Source organism: Rhipicephalus microplus, chromosome 2 (assembly GCF_043290135.1).
Source record: "Rhipicephalus microplus isolate Deutch F79 chromosome 2, USDA_Rmic, whole genome shotgun sequence".
In the NCBI taxonomy this organism is placed as follows: Eukaryota; Metazoa; Arthropoda; class Arachnida; order Ixodida; family Ixodidae; genus Rhipicephalus; species Rhipicephalus microplus.
Window position 1 is genome coordinate 57,875,126 of NC_134701.1, and position 19,820 is coordinate 57,894,945.

Consider the following 19,820-nt stretch of genomic DNA (forward strand, 5'->3'; position numbering starts at 1 on the left):
TATATTTTCATTCACTTTTCTTTCTTCGTAATTACATTTCATTGGTTATAATAACTTTCCCTGTGCAATCCTTGGCATTACTGTTGCATCTACCTGCGATACAATAGTGGTGCAGGCTCTTCTCTTCTCACAATATGTCTGTTACATCTCATTATTATTGTGTTAAAACATGGAAAAACGAGCCCTTAGGTATACACTTTTTTTCTTATTTTGTTAAACGAGGGTCTCGTACTGGCAGACTTGGTGTCATTAGGTTGTATACAAGGTACTATTAATCAGCTGCCCGCTCATAATAAGTTCACGCGCTACGTGACGCAAAACATGCGCATAAAAGAGTGTTTTCACTTTCGTAGCATGGCTTATAGATGGCGCTGACTGTCACTCCTACTTCTAAATTCACGTATAAACCCAAAAAAGTGGATGGAGGGAAGCCCGCTGTGGTAGCTCAGTGGTTAGAGCTTCGAACGCGTTATTCGAAGGTCGTAGATTCGATTCCTGCTCACGACTGGTTATTTTTTCATCCACTTTTCTTTCTTCTTATTTACATTTTATTGGTTCTAATAACTTCCCCTGTACATTCCTTGGCATTACTGTCTGTGACATCTCATTTTTATTGAGTTAAAAACACGGAAAAACAAACCCTTATGTATACACTTCTTTTCCTTATTTCATTAAACGAGGGTCTCGTACTGGCAGACTTGGTGTCATTAGGTTGTTTATGAGGGACTATTAATCAGCTGCCCGCTCATAATAAGTTCACGTGCTACTTCACGCCAAACATGCGCATAAAAGAGTGTTTTCACACTCGTCGCTTGGCTTATGAATGGCGCTGACTGCACTCCTAGTTCTAAATTCACGTATAAACCCAAAACATTGGATGGAGGGAAAGCCGCTGTGGTAGCTCAGTGGTTAGAGCAGCAGATTCGTTATTCGAAGTTCGTAGGTTCGATTCCTGCTCACGGCTGGTACTTTTTTATCCACTTTCTTTCTTCCTAATTACATTTCATTGGTTTTAATAACTTCCCCTGTACATTTCTTGGCATTACTGCCTGTTACATCTCATTATAATTGTGTTAAAACACAGGAAAACGAGCCCTTAGGTATACACTTCTTTCCCTTATTTTGTTAAACGAGGGTCTCGTACTGGCAGACATGGTGTCATTAGGTTGTATACGAGGGACTATTATTCAGCTGCCCGCGCGTAATAAGTTCACGGGCTACGTGACGCCAAACATGCGCATAAAAGAGTTTTTTCACACTGGTCGCTTGGCCTATTGATGGCGCTGACTGTCACTCCTCCTTCTGAATTCACGTGTAAACCCAAAAAAGTGGATGGAGGGAAGGCCGCTGTGGTAGCTCAGTGGTTAGAGCAGTAGACGCGTTATTCGAAGGTCGTAGGTTCGATTCCTGCTCACGTCTGGTAGTTTTTTATCCACTTTCTTTCTTTTTATTTACATTTCATTGGTTCTAATAACTTCCCTTGTACATTTCTTGAAATTACTGCCTGTTACATCTCATTATAATTGTGTTAAAACGCGGAAAAACGAGCCGTTTGGTATAACCTTCTTTTCCTTATTTCGTTAAACGAGGGCCTCGTACTGGCAGACTTGGTGTCATTAGGTTGTATATGAGGGACTAATAATCAGCCGCCCGCTCATAATAAGTTCACGTGCTACGTGATGACATACATGCGCATAAAAGAGTGTTTTCACACTCGTCGCTTGGCTTATAAATGGCGCTGACTGTCACTCCTACATCTAAATTCACGTATAAACCTAAAAAAGGGCATAGAGGGAAGGCCGCTATGGTAGCTCAGTGGTTAGAGCAGCAGACGCGTTATTCGAAGGTCGTAGGTTCGAGTCCTGCTCACGTCTGGTAATTCTTTATCCACTTTCTTTCTTCCTATTTACAATTCATTGGTTCTAATAACTTCCCCTGTACATTTCTTGACATTACTGCCTGTTACATCTCATTAATATTGTGTTAAAACACGGAAAAACGAGCCCTTAGGTATACACTTCTTTCCCTTATTTCGTTAAACGAGGGTCTCGTACTGGCAGACATGGTGTTATAGGTTGTATACGAGAGACTATCACTCAGCTGCCCGCTCATAATAAGTTCACGTGCTCCGTGACGCCAAACGTGCGCATAAAAGAGTGTTTTCACACTCGTCGCTTGGCTTATAGATGGCGCTGACTGTCACTCCTACATCGAAATTCACGTATAAACCCAAAAAAGTGGATGGAGGGAAGGCCGCTGTGGTAGCTTAGTGGTTAGAGCATCGAACGCTTTATTCGAAGGTCGTAGGTTCGATTCCTGCTCACGGCTGAGTATTTTTTCATCAACCTTTCTTTCTTTTTTATTTACATTTCATTGGTTTTTATAACTTCCCCCGTACATTCCTTGGCATTACTGTCTGTTACATCTCACTAAAAATGTGTTAAAACACGGAAAAACGAGCCCTTAGGTATACACTTCTTTCCCTTATTTCGTCTAACGAGGGTCTCGTACTGGCAGACATGATGTCATTAGGTTGTATACGAGGGACTACTAATCAACTGCCCGCTCATAATAAGTTCACGTGCTACGTGACGCCAAACATGCGCATAAAAGAGTGTTTTCACACTTGTCGCTTGGCTTATACATGGCGCAGACTGTCACTCCTACTTCTAAATTCACGTATAAACTCATAAAAGTGGATGGAGGGAAGGTCGCTGTAGTAGCTCAGTGGTTAGGGCTTCGAACGCGTTATTCGAAGGTCGTAGGTTCGATTCCTGCTCACGGCTGGTTATATTTTCATCCACTTTTCTTTCTTCCTATTTACATTTCATTGGTTCTAATAACTTCCCTTGTACATTCCTTGGCATTACTGTCTGTGACATCTCATTTTTATTGTTTAAAACACGGAAAAACAAGCCCTTAGGTATACACTTCTTTTCCTTATTTCATTAAACGAGGGTCTCGTACTGGCAGACATGGTGCTATTAGGTTGTATACGAGGGACTATCAATCAGCTGCCCGCTCATAATAAGTTCACGTGCTACGTGACGCCAAACGTGCGCATAAAAGAGTGTTTTCACACTTGTCGCTTGGCTTATAGATGGCACTGACTGTCACTCCTACATCTAAATTCACGTATAAACCAAAAAATGTGGATGTAGGGAAGGCCGCTGTGGTAGCTCAATGGTTAGAGCATCGAACGCGTTATTCGAAGGTCGTAGGTTCGATTCCTGCACACGGCTGGTTATATTTTCATTCACTTTTCTTTCTTCGTAATTACATTTCATTGGTTATAATAACTTTCCCTGTGCAATCCTTGGCATTACTGTTACATCTACCTGCGATACAATAGTGGTGCAGGCTCTTCTCTTCTCACAATATATCTGTTACATCTCATTATTATTGTGTTAAAACATGGAAACTCGAGCCCTTAGGTATACACTTTTTTTTCTTATTTTGTTAAACGAGGGTCTCGTACTGGCAGACTTGGTGTCATTAGGTTGTATACAAGGTACTATTAATCAGCTGCCCGCTCATAATAAGTTCACGCGCTACGTGACGCAAAACATGCGCATAAAAGAGTGTTTTCACTTTCGTAGCATGGCTTATAGATGGCGCTGACTGTCACTCCTACTTCTAAATTCACGTATAAACCCAAAACAGTGGATGGAGGGAAGCCCGCTGTGGTAGCTCAGTGGTTAGAGCTTCGAACGCGTTATTCGAAGGTCGTAGATTCGATTCCTGCTCACGACTGGTTATTTTTTCATCCACTTTTCTTTCTTCTTATTTACATTTTATTGGTTCTAATAACTTCCCCTGTACATTCCTTGGCATTACTGTCTGTGACATCTCATTTTTATTGAGTTAAAAACACGGAAAAACAAACCCTTATGTATACACTTCTTTTCCTTATTTCATTAAACGAAGGTCTCGTACTGGCAGACTTGGTGTCATTAGGTTGTTTAAGAGGGACTATTAATCAGCTGCCCGCTCATAATAAGTTCACGTGCTACTTCACGCCAAACATGCGCATAAAAGAGTGTTTTCACACTCGTCGCTTGGCTTATGAATGGCGCTGACTGCACTCCTAATTCTAAATTCACGTATAAACCCAAAACATTGGATGGAGGGAAAGCCGCCGTGGTAGCTCAGTGATTAGAGCAGCAGATTCGTTATTCGAAGTTCGTAGGTTCGATTCCTGCTCACGGCTGGTACTTTTTTATCCACTTTCTTTCTTCCTATTTACATTTCATTGGTTTTAATAACTTCCCCTGTACATTTCTTGGCATTACTGCCTGTTACATCTCATTATAATTGTGTTAAAACACGGGAAAACGAGCCCTTAGGTATACACTTCTTTCCCTTATTTCGTTAAACGAGGGTCTCGTACTGGCAGACATGGTGTCATTAGGTTGTATACGAGGGACTATTATTCAGCTGCCCGCGCGTAATAAGTTCACGGGCTACGTGACGCCAAACATGCGCATAAAAGAGTTTTTTCACACTGGTCGCTTGGCCTATTGATGGCGCTGACTGTCACACCTCCTTCTGAATTCACGTGTAAACCCAAAAAAATGGATGGAGGGAAGGCCGCTGTGGTAGCTCAGTGGTTAGAGCAGTAGACGCGTTATTCGAAGGTCGTAGTTTCGATTCCTGCTCACGTCTGGTAGTTTTTTATCCACTTTCTTTCTTTTTATTTACATTTCATTGGTTCTAATAACTTCCCTTGTACATTTCTTGAAATTACTGCCTGTTACATCTCATTATAATTGTGTTAAAACGCGGAAAAACGAGCCGTTTGTTATAACCTTCTTTTCCTTATTTCGTTAAACGAGGGCCTCGTACTGGCAGACTTGGTGCTATTAGGTTGTATACGAGGAACTATCAATCAGCTGCCCGCTCATAAAAAGTTCACGTGCTACGTGACGCCAAACATGCGCATAAAAGAGTGTTTTCAACTCGTCGCTTGGCTTATAGATGGTGCTGACTGTCACACCTACTTCTAAATTCACGTGTAAACCCAAAAAAGGGGATGGAGGGAAGGCCGCTGTGGTAGCTCAGTGGTTAGAGCAGCAGACGCGTTATTAGAAGGTCGTAGGTTCGATTCCTGCTCTCGGCTGGTAATTTTTTATCCAATTTGTTTCTTCTTATTTACATTTCATTGGTTTTTATAACTTCCCCCGTACATTCCTTGGCATTACTGTCTGTTACATCTCACTAAAAATGTGTTAAAACACTGAAAAACGAGCCCTTATGTATACACTTCTTTTCCTTATTTCATTAAACGAGGGTCTTGTACTGGCAGACTTGGTGTCATTAGGTTGTTTATGAGGGACTATTATTCAGCTGCCCGCTCATAATAAGTTCACGTGCTACGTGACGCCAAACATGCGCATAAAAGTGTGTTTTCACACTCGTCGCTTGGCTTATAAATGGCGCTGACTGTCACTCCTACATCTAAATTCACGTATAAACCTAAAAAAGGGCATAGAGGGAAGGCCGCTGTGGTAGCTCAGTGGTTAGAGCAGCAGACACGTTATTCGAAGGTCGTAGGTTCGATTCCTGCTCACGTCTGGTAATTCTTTATCCACTTTCTTTCTTCCTATTTACAATTCATGTGTTCTAATAACTTCCCCTGTACATCTCTTGGCATTACTGCCTGTTACATCTCATTAATATTGTGTTAAAACACGGAAAAACGAGCCCTTAGGTATACACTTCTTTCCCTTATTTCGTTAAACGAGGGTCTCGTACTGGCAGACATGGTGTTATAGGTTGTATACGAGAGACTATCACTCAGCTGCCCGCTCATAATAAAGTTCAGTAACACCGAAAGTTGGGCGAGTTGGTGATTGTTCATGATTACAAATAAGCAGCGCACGACGTTTTACACAAAGAGAGACGATAGGGACACCGCTGCACTCTCAACTAGTTTATTTCGTAAACGACCTTGGTTATTATACAACAAGACGGTGTACCACGTGCTACAATGACAACGTATTTTCTAAAAAGCCAACTTCGCAATCGCTCAAAATAATCGATGCTTGGCTTATACAGTAATCTTTTCTTTTTGCGATGTGGAAGGCCTCGATCACTTTCCTTGTCATCTTATCTCTGTGGCTGGAAAGAATTTTAGTCTCAGAGAACAGCGGGGAACAGCCACATTCTAAGCAATGCCGTCTTAAGTGCGAGTAAGCATTATTAGCTAATGCTCTCTTGTGCTCCGTTAACCTTGTATTTATGCACCGGCCTGTTTTACCGATGTACATTTTCCCACACGACATGAGCAAACAGTAAACCACCGCGGTTCTGCACTCCACAAACAAAACACTGTGCTTAACAGAGCACCGACACCTATCCTTTTTTGTCAATCGCTTCCTATCTAGCCTAGCGCATATCTTTCCTAGTTTGTTAGGGGCAGAAAAAACAACTTGTAAGCCATACTGGCTGCCTACATTCTTTAGATTATGTGATATACTGTGCGCATAGGGTATGGAGACACATTTCTTTTTCCTTTCTTCATAATTCCTCTCAATTTGAGGCTGCTCCGAAGATATATTCTTGCGCACAAGATGAACCAACTTCTGTGCGGTCCTGCGCAGAACATGCTCTTCGTAACCCGCACTAGCCAATCTGTCGGTGCTCTGTTAAGCACAGTGTTTTGTTTGTGGAGTGCAGAACCGCGGTGGTTTACTGTTTGCTCATGTCGTGTGGGAAAATGTACATCGGTCAAACAGGCCGGTGCATAAATACAAGGTTAACGGAGCACAAGAGAGCATTAGCTAATAATGCTTACTCGCACTTAAGACGGCATTGCTTAGAATGTGGCTGTTCCCCGCTGTTCTCTGAGACTAAAATTCTTTCCAGCCACAGAGATAAGATGACAAGGGAAGTGATCGAGGCCTTCCACATCGCAAAAAGAAAAGATTACTGTATAAGCCAAGCATCGATTATTTTGAGCGATTGCGAAGTTGGCTTTTTAGAAAATACGTTGTCATTGTAGCACGTGGTACACCGTCTTGTTGTATAATAACCAAGGTCGTTTACGAAATAAACTAGTTGAGAGTGCAGCGGTGTCCCTATCGTCTCTCTTTGTGTAAAACGTCGTGCGCTGCTTATTTGTAATCACGCTCATAATAAGTTCACGTGCTACGTGACGCCAAACGTGCGCATAAAAGAGTGTTTTCACACTCGTCGCTTGGCTTATAGATGGCGCTGACTGTCACTCCTACTTCTAAATTCACGTATAAAGCCAAAAAAGGGGATGGAGGGAAGGCCGCTGTGGTAGCTCAGTGATTAGAGCAGCAGACGCGTTATTAGAAGGTCGTAGGTTCGATTCCTGCTCACGGCTGGTAATTTTTTATCCAATTTGTTTCTTCTTATTTACATTTCATTAGTTCTAATAACTTCCCCTGTACATTCCATGGCATTACTGTCTGTTACATCTCATTATACTTGTGTTAAAACACGGAAAAACGAGCCCTTAGGTATACACTTCTTTCCCTTATTTCGTCTAACGAGGGTCTCGTACTGGCAGACATGATGTCATTAGGTTGTATACGAGGGACTATTATTCAGCTGCCCGCTCAAAATAAGTTCACGTGCTACGTGACGCCAAACATGCGCATAAAAGAGTGTTTTCACACTCGTCGCTTGGCCTATAGATGGCGCTGATGGTCACTCCTACTTCTAAATTCACGTATAAACCCAAAAAGTGGATGGAGGGAAGGCCGCTGTGGTAGCTCAGTGGTTAGAGCATCGAATGCGTTATTCGAAGGTTGTATGTTCGATTTATGCTCACGGCTGGTTATTTTTTCATCCACATTTCTTTCTTCCTATTTACAGTTCATTGGTTCTAATAATTTCCCCTGTATATTCCTTGGCATTACTGTCTGTTACATCTCACTAAAAATGTGTTAAAACACGGAAAAACGAGCCCTTATGTATACACTTCTTTTCCTTATTTCATTAAACGAGGGTCTCGTACTGGCAGACTTGGTGTCATTAGGTTGTTTATGAGGGACTATTAATCAGCTGCCCGCTCATAATAAGTTCACGTGCTACGTTACGCCAAACATGCGCATAAAAGAGTGTTTTCACACTCGTCGCTTGGCTTATGAATGGCGCTGACTGCACTCCTACTTCTAAATTCACGTATAAACCCATAACAATGGATGGAGGGAAAGCCGCTGTGGTAGCTCAGTGGTTAGAGCAACAGATGCGTTATTCGAAGTTCGTAGGTTCGATTCCTGCTCACAGCTGGTACTTTTTATCCACTTTCTCTCTTCTTATTTACATTTCATTGGTTTTATTAACTTCCCCTGTACATTTCTTGGCATTACTGCCTGTTACATCTCATTATATTGTGTTAAAACACGGAAAAACGAGCCCTTAGGTATACACTTCTTTCCCTTATTTCGTTAAACGGGGGTCTCGCACTGGCAGACATGGTGTTATTAGGTTGTATACGAGGAACTATCAATCAGCTGCCCGCCTATATTAGGTTCACGTGCTACGTGGCGCCAAACGTGCGCATAAAAGAGTGTTTTCACACTCGTCGCTTGGCTTATAGATGGCGCTGACTGTCACTCCTACATCTAAATTCACGTATAAACCCAAAAAAGTGGATGTAGGGAAGGCCGCTGTGGCAGCTCAGTGGTTAGAGCATCGAACGCGTTATTCGAAGGTCGTTGGTTCGATTTATGCTCACGCCTGGTTATTTTTTCATCCACATTTCTTTCTTCCTATTTACAGTTCATTGGTTCTAATAATTTCTCCTGTATATTCCTTGGCATTACTGTCTGTAACATCTCACTAAAAATGTGTTAAAACACGGAAAAACGAGCCCTTAGGTATACACTTCTTTCCCTTATATCATTAAACGAGGGTCTCGTACTGGCAGACTTAGTGTCATTAGGTTGTATACGAGGGACTACTAATCAGCAGCCCGCTCATAACAAGTTCACGTGCTACGTGACGCAAAACATGCGCATAAAAGAGTGTTTTCACACTCGTCGCTTGGCCTATAGATGGCGCTGACTGTCCCTCCTACTTCTAAATTCACGTATAAACCCAAAAAAGTGGATGGAGGGAACGCCGCTGTGGTAGCTCAGTGGTTAGAGCATCGAATGCGTTATTCGAAGGTTGTAGGTTCGATTTATGCTCACGGCTGGTTATTTTTTCATCCACATTTCTTTCTTCCTATTTACAGTTCATTGGTTCTAATAATTTCTCCTGTATATTCCTTGGCATTACTGTCTGTTACATCTCACTAAATATGTGTTAAAACACGGAAAAACGAGCCCTTAGGTATACACTTCTTTCCCTTATATCATTAAACGAGGGTCTCGTACTGGCAGACTTGGTTTCATTAGGTTGTATACGAGGGACTACTAATCAGCTGCCCACTCATAACAAGTTCACGTGCTACGTGACGCCAAACATGCGCATAAAAGAGTGTTTTCACACTCGTCGCTTGGCTTATAGATGGCACTGACTGTCACTCCTACATCTAAATTCACGTATAAGCCCAAAAAAGTGGATGGAGGGAAGGCCACTGTGGTAGCTCAGTGGTTAGAGCATCGAACGCGTTATTCGAAGGTTGTAGGTTCGATTTCTGCTCACAGCTGGTTATTTTTTCATCCACATTTCTTTCTTCCTATTTACATTTCATTGGTTCCAATAATTTCCACTGTACATTCCTTGGCATTACTGTCTGTTACATCTCATTATTATTGTGTTAAAACACGGAAAAACGAGCCCTTAGGTATACACTTCTTTCCCTTATTTCATTAAACGAGGGTCTCGTACTGGCAGACTTGGTGTCATTAGGTTGTATACGAGGGACTACTAATCAGCTGCCCGCTCATAATAAGTTCACGTGCTACGCAACGCCAAACATGCGCACAAAAGAGTGTTTTCACACTCATCGCTTGGCTTATAGATGGCGCAGACTGTCACTCCTACTTCTGAATTCACGTATAAACCCAAAAAAGTGGATGGAGGGAAGGTCGCTGTAGTAGCTCAGTGGTTAGAGCATCGAACGCGTTATTCGAAGGTCGTAGGTTTGATTCCAGCTCACGGCTGGGTATTTTTTCATCCACTTTTTTTTCTTATTATTTACATTTCATTGGTTCTAATAACTTCCCCTGTACAATCCTTGGCATTACTGTCTGTTACACCTCATTATAATTGTGTTAAAACACGGAAACACGAGCCCTTAGGTATACACTTCTTTCCCTTATTTCGTCTAACGAGGGTCTCGTACTGGCAGACATGGTGTCATTAGGTTGTATACGAGGGACTATTAATCAGCTTCCCGCTCAAAATAAGTTCACGTGCTACGCAACGCCAAACATGCGCACAAAAAAGTGTTTTCACACTCGTCGCTTGGCTTATAGATAGCGCTGACTGTCACTCCTACTTCTGAATTCACGTATAAACCCAAAAAAGTGGATGGAGGGAAGGTCGCTGTAGTAGCTCAGTGGTTAGAGCATCGAACGCGTTATTCGAAGGTCGTAGGTTTGATTCCTGCTCACGGCTGGGTATTTTTTCATCCACTTTTTTTCTTATTATTTACATTTCATTGGTTCTAATAACTTCCCCTGTACAGTCCTTGGCATTACTGTCTGTTACATCTCATTATAATTGTGTTAAAACACGGAAAAACGAGCCCTTAGGTATACACTTCTTTCCCTTATTTCGTCTAACGAGGGTCTCGTACTGGCAGACATGGTGTCATTAGGTTGTATACGAGGGACTATTAATCAGCTGCCCGCTCAAAATAAGTTCACGTGCTACGTGACGCCAAACATGCGCATAAAAGAGTGTTTTCACACTCGTCGCTTGGCCTATAGATGGCGCTGACGGTCACTCCTACTTCTAAATTCACGTATAAACCCAAAAAAGTGGATGGAGGGAAGACCGCTGTGGTAGCTCAGTGGTTAGAGCATCGAATGCGTTATTCGAAGGTTGTTGGTTCGATTTATGCTCACGGCTGGTTATTTTTTCATCCACATTTCTTTCTTCCTATTTACAGTTCATTGGTTCTACTAATTTCCCCTGTATATTCCTTGGCATTACTGTCTGTTACATCTCACTAAAAATGTGTTAAAACACAGAAAAACGAGCCCTTAGGTATACACTTCTTTCCCTTATATCATTAAACGAGGGTCTCGTACTGGCAGACTTGGTGTCATTAGGTTGTAGACGAGGGACTACTAATCAGCTGCCCGCTCATAACAAGTTCACGTGCTACGTGACGCCAAACATGCGCATAAAAGAGTGTTTTCACACTCGTCGCTTGGCTTATAGATGGCACTGACTGTCACTCCTACATCTAAATTCACGTATAAACCCAAAAAAGTGGATGGAGGGAAGGCCGCTGTGGTAGCTCAGTGGTTAGAGCATCGAACGCGTTATTCGAAGGTTGTAGGTTCGACTTCTGCTCACGGCTGGTTATTTTTTCATCCACATTTCTTTCTTCCTATTTACATTTCATTGGTTCCAATAATTTCCCCTGTACATTCCTTGGCATTACTGTCTGTTACATCTGAATATTATTGTGTTAAAACACGGAAAAACGAGCCCTTAGGTATACACTTCTTTCCCTTATTTCGTTAAACGAGGGTCTCGTACTGGCAGACATGGTGTTATTAGGTTGTATACGAGGAACTATCAATCAGCTGCCCGCCTATAATAAGTTCACGTGCTACGTGACGCCAAACGTGCGCATAAAAGAGTGTTTTCACACTCGTCACTTGGCCTATAGATGGCGCTGACTGTCACTCCTACTTCTATATTCACGTATAAACCCAAAAAGTGGATGGAGGGAAGGCCGCTGTGGTAGCTCAGTGGTTAGAGCATCGAATGCGTTATTCGAAGGTTGTAGGTTCGATTTATGCTCACGGCTGGTTATTTTTTCATCCACATTTCTTTCTTCCTATTTACAGTTCATTGGTTCTAATAATTTCCCCTGTATATTTTTTGGCATTACTGTCTGTTACATCTGATTATTATTGTGTTAAAACACGGGAAAACGAGCCCTTAGGTATACACTTCTTTCCCTTATTTCATTAAACGAGGGTCTCGTACTGGCAGACTTGGTGTCATTAGGTTGTATACGAGGGACTAATAATCAGCTGCCCGCTCATAATAAGTTCACGTGCTACGTGACGCCAAACATGCGCACAAAAGAGTGTTTTCACACTCGTCGCTTTTCTTATAGATGGCGCTGTCTGTCACTCCTACTTCTGAATTCATGTATAAACCCAAAAAGTGGATGGAGGGAAGGTCGCTGTAGTAGCTCAGTGGTTAGAGCATCGAACGCGTTATTCGAAGGTCGTAGGTTCGATTCCTGCTCACGGCTGGGTATTTTTTCATCCACTTTTTTTTCTTATTATTTACATTTCATTGGGTCTAATAACTTTCCCTGTACATTCCTTGGCATTACTGTCTGTTACATCTCATTTTTATTGTGTTAAAACACGGGAAAACGAGCCGTTTGGTATAACCTTCTCCTTATTTCGTTAAACGAGGGCCTCGTACTGGCAGGCTTGGTGTCATTAGGTTGTATACGAGGGACTATTAATCAGCCACCCGCTCATAATAAGTTCACGTGCTACGTGATGACATACATGCGCATAAAAGAGTGTTTTCACACTCGTCGCTTGGCTTATAAATGACGCTGACTGTCACTCCTACATCTAAATTCACGTATAAACCTAAAAAAGTGGATGGAGGGAAGACCGCTGTGGTAGCTCAGTAGTTAGAGCAGCAGACGCGCTATTCGAAGGTCGTAGGTTGGATTCCTGCTCACGGCTGGTAATTTTTTATCAAATTTCTTCTTATTTACAGTTCATTGGTTCTAATAACTTCCCCTGTACATTCCTTGGCATTACTGTCTGTTACATCTCATTATAACTGTGTTAAAACACGGAAAAACGAGCCCTTAGGTATACACTTCTTTCCCTTATTTCATTAAACGAGGGTCTCGTACTGGCAGACATGGTGTTATAGGTTGTATACGAGGGACTATTATTCAGCTGCCCGCGCGTAATAAGTTCACGGGCTACGTGACGCCAAACATGCGCATAAAAGAGTTTTTTTCACACTGGTCGCTTGGCCTATTGATGGCGCTGACTGTCACACCTCCTTCTGAATTCACGTGTAAACCCAAAAAAGTGGATGGAGGGAAGGCCGCTGTGGTAGCTCAGTGGTTAGAGCAGTAGACGCGTTATTCGAAGGTCGTAGTTTCGATTCCTGCTCACGTCTGGTAGTTTTTTATCCACTTTCTTTCTTTTTATTTACATTTCATTGGTTCTAATAACTTCCCTTGTACATTTCTTGAAATTACTGCCTGTTACATCTCATTATAATTGTGTTAAAACGCGGAAAAACGAGCCGTTTGTTATAACCTTCTTTTCCTTATTTCGTTAAACGAGGGCCTCGTACTGGCAGACTTGGTGCTATTAGGTTGTATACGAGGAACTATCAATCAGCTGCCCGCTCATAAAAAGTTCACGTGCTACGTGACGCCAAACATGCGCATAAAAGAGTGTTTTCAACTCGTCGCTTGGCTTATAGATGGTGCTGACTGTCACACCTACTTCTAAATTCACGTGTAAACCCAAAAAAGGGGATGGAGGGAAGGCCGCTGTGGTAGCTCAGTGGTTAGAGCAGCAGACGCGTTATTAGAAGGTCGTAGGTTCGATTCCTGCTCTCGGCTGGTAATTTTTTATCCAATTTGTTTCTTCTTATTTACATTTCATTGGTTTTTATAACTTCCCCCGTACATTCCTTGGCATTACTGTCTGTTACATCTCACTAAAAATGTGTTAAAACACGGAAAAACGAGCCCTTATGTATACACTTCTTTTCCTTATTTCATTAAACGAGGGTCTTGTACTGGCAGACTTGGTGTCATTAGGTTGTTTATGAGGGACTATTATTCAGCTGCCCGCTCATAATAAGTTCACGTGCTACGTGACGCCAAACATGCGCATAAAAGAGTGTTTTCACACTCGTCGCTTGGCTTATAAATGGCGCTGACTGTCACTCCTACATCTAAATTCACGTATAAACCTAAAAAAGGGCATAGAGGGAAGGCCGCTGTGGTAGCTCAGTGGTTAGAGCAGCAGACACGTTATTCGAAGGTCGTAGATTCGATTCCTGCTCACGTCTGGTAATTCTTTATCCACTTTCTTTCTTCCTATTTACAATTCATGTGTTCTAATAACTTCCCCTGTACATTTCTTGGCATTACTGCCTGTTACATCTCATTAATATTGTGTTAAAACACGGAAAAACGAGCCCTTAGGTATACACTTCTTTCCCTTATTTCGTTAAACGAGGGTCTCGTACTGGCAGACATGGTGTTATAGGTTGTATACGAGAGACTATCACTCAGCTGCCCGCTCATAATAAGTTCACGTGCTACGTGACGCCAAACGTGCGCATAAAAGAGTGTTTTCACACTCGTCGCTTGGCTTATAGATGGCGCTGACTGTCACTCCTACTTCTAAATTCACGTATAAAGCCAAAAAAGGGGATGGAGGGAAGGCCGCTGTGGTAGCTCAGTGATTAGAGCAGCAGACGCGTTATTAGAAGGTCGTAGGTTCGATTCCTGCTCACGGCTGGTAATTTTTTATCCAATTTGTTTCTTCTTATTTACATTTCATTAGTTCTAATAACTTCCCCTGTACATTCCATGGCATTACTGTCTGTTACATCTCATTATACTTGTGTTAAAACACGGAAAAACGAGCCCTTAGGTATACACTTCTTTCCCTTATTTCGTCTAACGAGGGTCTCGTACTGGCAGACATGATGTCATTAGGTTGTATACGAGGGACTATTATTCAGCTGCCCGCTCAAAATAAGTTCACGTGCTACGTGACGCCAAACATGCGCATAAAAGAGTGTTTTCACACTCGTCGCTTGGCCTATAGATGGCGCTGATGGTCACTCCTACTTCTAAATTCACGTATAAACCCAAAAAGTGGATGGAGGGAAGGCCGCTGTGGTAGCTCAGTGGTTAGAGCATCGAATGCGTTATTCGAAGGTTGTATGTTCGATTTATGCTCACGGCTGGTTATTTTTTCATCCACATTTTTTTCTTCCTATTTACAGTTCATTGGTTCTAATAATTTCCCCTGTATATTCCTTGGCATTACTGTCTGTTACATCTCACTAAAAATGTGTTAAAACACGGAAAAACGAGCCCTTATGTATACACTTCTTTTCCTTATTTCATTAAACGAGGGTCTCGTACTGGCAGACTTGGTGTCATTAGGTTGTTTATGAGGGACTATTAATCAGCTGCCCGCTCATAATAAGTTCACGTGCTACGTGACGCCAAACATGCGCATAAAAGAGTGTTTTCACACTCGTCGCTTGGCTTATGAATGGCGCTGACTGCACTCCTACTTCTAAATTCACGTATAAACCCATAACAATGGATGGAGGGAAAGCCGCTGTGGTAGCTCAGTGGTTAGAGCAACAGATGCGTTATTCGAAGTTCGTAGGTTCGATTCCTGCTCACAGCTGGTACTTTTTATCCACTTTCTCTCTTCTTATTTACATTTCATTGGTTTTATTAACTTCCCCTGTACATTTCTTGGCATTACTGCCTGTTACATCTCATTATATTGTGTTAAAACACGGAAAAACGAGCCCTTAGGTATACACTTCTTTCCCTTATTTCGTTAAACGGGGGTCTCGCACTGGCAGACATGGTGTTATTAGGTTGTATACGAGGAACTATCAATCAGCTGCCCGCCTATATTAGGTTCACGTGCTACGTGGCGCCAAACGTGCGCATAAAAGAGTGTTTTCACACTCGTCGCTTGGCTTATAGATGGCGCTGACTGTCACTCCTACATCTAAATTCACGTATAAACCCAAAAAGTGGATGTAGGGAAGGCCGCTGTGGCAGCTCAGTGGTTAGAGCATCGAACGCGTTATTCGAAGGTCGTTGGTTCGATTTATGCTCACGCCTGGTTATTTTTTCATCCACATTTCTTTCTTCCTATTTACAGTTCATTGGTTCTAATAATTTCTCCTGTATATTCCTTGGCATTACTGTCTGTAACATCTCACTAAAAATGTGTTAAAACACGGAAAAACGAGCCCTTAGGTATACACTTCTTTCCCTTATATCATTAAACGAGGGTCTCGTACTGGCAGACTTGGTGTCATTAGGTTGTATACGAGGGACTACTAATCAGCAGCCCGCTCATAACAAGTTCACGTGCTACGTGACGCAAAACATGCGCATAAAAGAGTGTTTTCACACTCGTCGCTTTGCCTATAGATGGCGCTGACTGTCCCTCCTACTTCTAAATTCACGTATAAACCCAAAAAAGTGGATGGAGGGAACGCCGCTGTGGTAGCTCAGTGGTTAGAGCATCGAATGCGTTATTCGAAGGTTGTAGGTTCGATTTATGCTCACGGCTGGTTATTTTTTCATCCACATTTCTTTCTTCCTATTTACAGTTCATTGGTTCTAATAATTTCTCCTGTATATTCCTTGGCATTACTGTCTGTTACATCTCACTAAAAATGTGTTAAAACACGGAAAAACGAGCCCTTAGGTATACACTTCTTTCCCTTATATCATTAAACGAGGGTCTCGTACTGGCAGACTTGGTTTCATTAGGTTGTATACGAGGGACTACTAATCAGCTGCCCACTCATAACAAGTTCACGTGCTACGTGACGCCAAACATGCGCATAAAAGAGTGTTTTCACACTCGTCGCTTGGCTTATAGATGGCACTGACTGTCACTCCTACATCTAAATTCACGTATAAGCCCAAAAAAGTGGATGGAGGGAAGGCCACTGTGGTAGCTCAGTGGTTAGAGCATCGAACGCGTTATTCGAAGGTTGTAGGTTCGATTTCTGCTCACAGCTGGTTATTTTTTCATCCACATTTCTTTCTTCCTATTTACATTTCATTGGTTCCAATAATTTCCACTGTACATTCCTTGGCATTACTGTCTGTTACATCTCATTATTATTGTGTTAAAACACGGAAAAACGAGCCCTTAGGTATACACTTCTTTCCCTTATTTCATTAAACGAGGGTCTCGTACTGGCAGACTTGGTGTCATTAGGTTGTATACGAGGGACTACTAATCAGCTGCCCGCTCATAATAAGTTCACGTGCTACGCAACGCCAAACATGCGCACAAAAGAGTGTTTTCACACTCATCGCTTGGCTTATAGATGGCGCAGACTGTCACTCCTACTTCTGAATTCACGTATAAACCCAAAAAAGTGGATGGAGGGAAGGTCGCTGTAGTAGCTCAGTGGTTAGAGCATCGAACGCGTTATTCGAAGGTCGTAGGTTTGATTCCAGCTCACGGCTGGGTATTTTTTCATCCACTTTTTTTTCTTATTATTTACATTTCATTGGTTCTAATAACTTCCCCTGTACAATCCTTGGCATTACTGTCTGTTACACCTCATTATAATTGTGTTAAAACACGGAAACACGAGCCCTTAGGTATACACTTCTTTCCCTTATTTCGTCTAACGAGGGTCTCGTACTGGCAGACATGGTGTCATTAGGTTGTATACGAGGGACTATTAATCAGCTTCCCGCTCAAAATAAGTTCACGTGCTACGCAACGCCAAACATGCGCACAAAAAAGTGTTTTCACACTCGTCGCTTGGCTTATAGATAGCGCTGACTGTCACTCCTACTTCTGAATTCACGTATAAACCCAAAAAAGTGGATGGAGGGAAGGTCGCTGTAGTAGCTCAGTGGTTAGAGCATCGAACGCGTTATTCGAAGGTCGTAGGTTTGATTCCTGCTCACGGCTGGGTATTTTTTCATCCACTTTTTTTCTTATTATTTACATTTCATTGGTTCTAATAACTTCCCCTGTACAGTCCTTGGCATTACTGTCTGTTACATCTCATTATAATTGTGTTAAAACACGGAAAAACGAGCCCTTAGGTATACACTTCTTTCCCTTATTTCGTCTAACGAGGGTCTCGTACTGGCAGACATGGTGTCATTAGGTTGTATACGAGGGACTATTAATCAGCTGCCCGCTCAAAATAAGTTCACGTGCTACGTGACGCCAAACATGCGCATAAAAGAGTGTTTTCACACTCGTCGCTTGGCCAATAGATGGCGCTGACGGTCACTCCTACTTCTAAATTCACGTATAAACCCAAAAAAGTGTATGGAGGGAAGACCGCTGTGGTAGCTCAGTGGTTAGAGCATCGAATGCGTTATTCGAAGGTTGTTGGTTCGATTTATGCTCACGGCTGGTTATTTTTTCATCCACATTTCTTTCTTCCTATTTACAGTTCATTGGTTCTACTAATTTCCCCTGTATATTCCTTGGCATTACTGTCTGTTACATCTCACTAAAAATGTGTTAAAACACAGAAAAACGAGCCCTTAGGTATACACTTCTTTCCCTTATATCATTAAACGAGGGTCTCGTACTGGCAGACTTGGTGTCATTAGGTTGTAGACGAGGGACTACTAATCAGCTGCCCGCTCATAACAAGTTCACGTGCTACGTGACGCCAAACATGCGCATAAAAGAGTGTTTTCACACTCGTCGCTTGGCTTATAGATGGCACTGACTGTCACTCCTACATCTAAATTCACGTATAAACCCAAAAAAGTGGATGGAGGGAAGGCCGCTGTGGTAGCTCAGTGGTTAGAGCATCGAACGCGTTATTCGAAGGTTGTAGGTTCGATTTCTGCTCACGGCTGGTTATTTTTTCATCCACATTTCTTTCTTTCTATTTACATTTCATTGGTTCCAATAATTTCCCCTGTACATTCCTTGGCATTACTGTCTGTTACATCTGAATATTATTGTGTTAAAACACGGGAAAACGAGCCCTTAGGTATACACTTCTTTCCCTTATTTCGTTAAACGAGGGTCTCGTACTAGCAGACATGGTGTTATTAGGTTGTATACGAGGGACTATCAATCAGCTGCCCGCTCGTAATAAGTTCACGTGCTACGTGACGCCAAACGTGCGCATAAAAGAGTTTTTTCACACTGGTCGCTTGGCCTATAGATGGCGCTGACTGTCACTCCTCATTCTGAATTCACGTGTAAACCCAAAAAAGTGAATGGAGGGAAGGCCGCTGTGGTAGCTCAGTGGTTAGAGCAGTAGACGCGTTATTCGAAGGTCGTAGGTTCGATTCCTGCTCACGTCTGGTAGTTTTTTATCCACTTTCTTTTTGTTTACATTTCATTGGTTCTAATAACTTCCCTTGTACATTTCTTGGAATTACTGCCTGTTACATCTCATTATAATTGTGTTAAAACACGGAAAAACGAGCCCTTAGGTATACACTTCTTTCCCTTATTTCGTTAAACGAGGGTCTCGTACTGGCAGACATGGTGTTATTAGGTTGTATACGAGGAACTATCAATCAGCTGCCCGCCTATAATAAGTTCACGTGCTACGTGACGCCAAACGTGCGCATAAAAGAGTGTTTTCACACTCGTCACTTGGCCTATAGATGGCGCTGACTGTCACTCCTACTTCTAAATTCACGTATAAACCCAAAAAGTGGATGGAGGGAAGGCCGCTGTGGTAGCTCAGTGGTTAGAGCATCGAATGCGTTATTCGAAGGTTGTAGGTTCGATTTATGCTCACGGCTGGTTATTTTTTCATCCACATTTCTTTCTTCCTATTTACAGTTCATTGGTTCTAATAATTTCCCCTGTATATTTTTTGGCATTACTGTCTGTTACATCTCACTAAAAATGTGTTAAAACACAGAAAAACGAGCCCTTAGGTATACACTTCTTTCCCTTATATCATTAAACGAGGGT

The 19,820-nt window shown here is 42.2% G+C and overlaps 1 non-coding gene across 1 annotated transcript; it reads left to right on the forward strand.

Annotated features, from left to right (window-relative positions):
- Positions 1-2,255: 2,255 nt before the first annotated feature.
- On the forward strand, positions 2,256-2,328 carry TRNAK-CUU (transfer RNA lysine (anticodon CUU)). Its single transcript has one exon. It is a non-coding gene; the product is annotated as a tRNA-Lys (tRNA).
- The last annotated feature ends 17,492 nt before the right edge of the window (positions 2,329-19,820 follow it).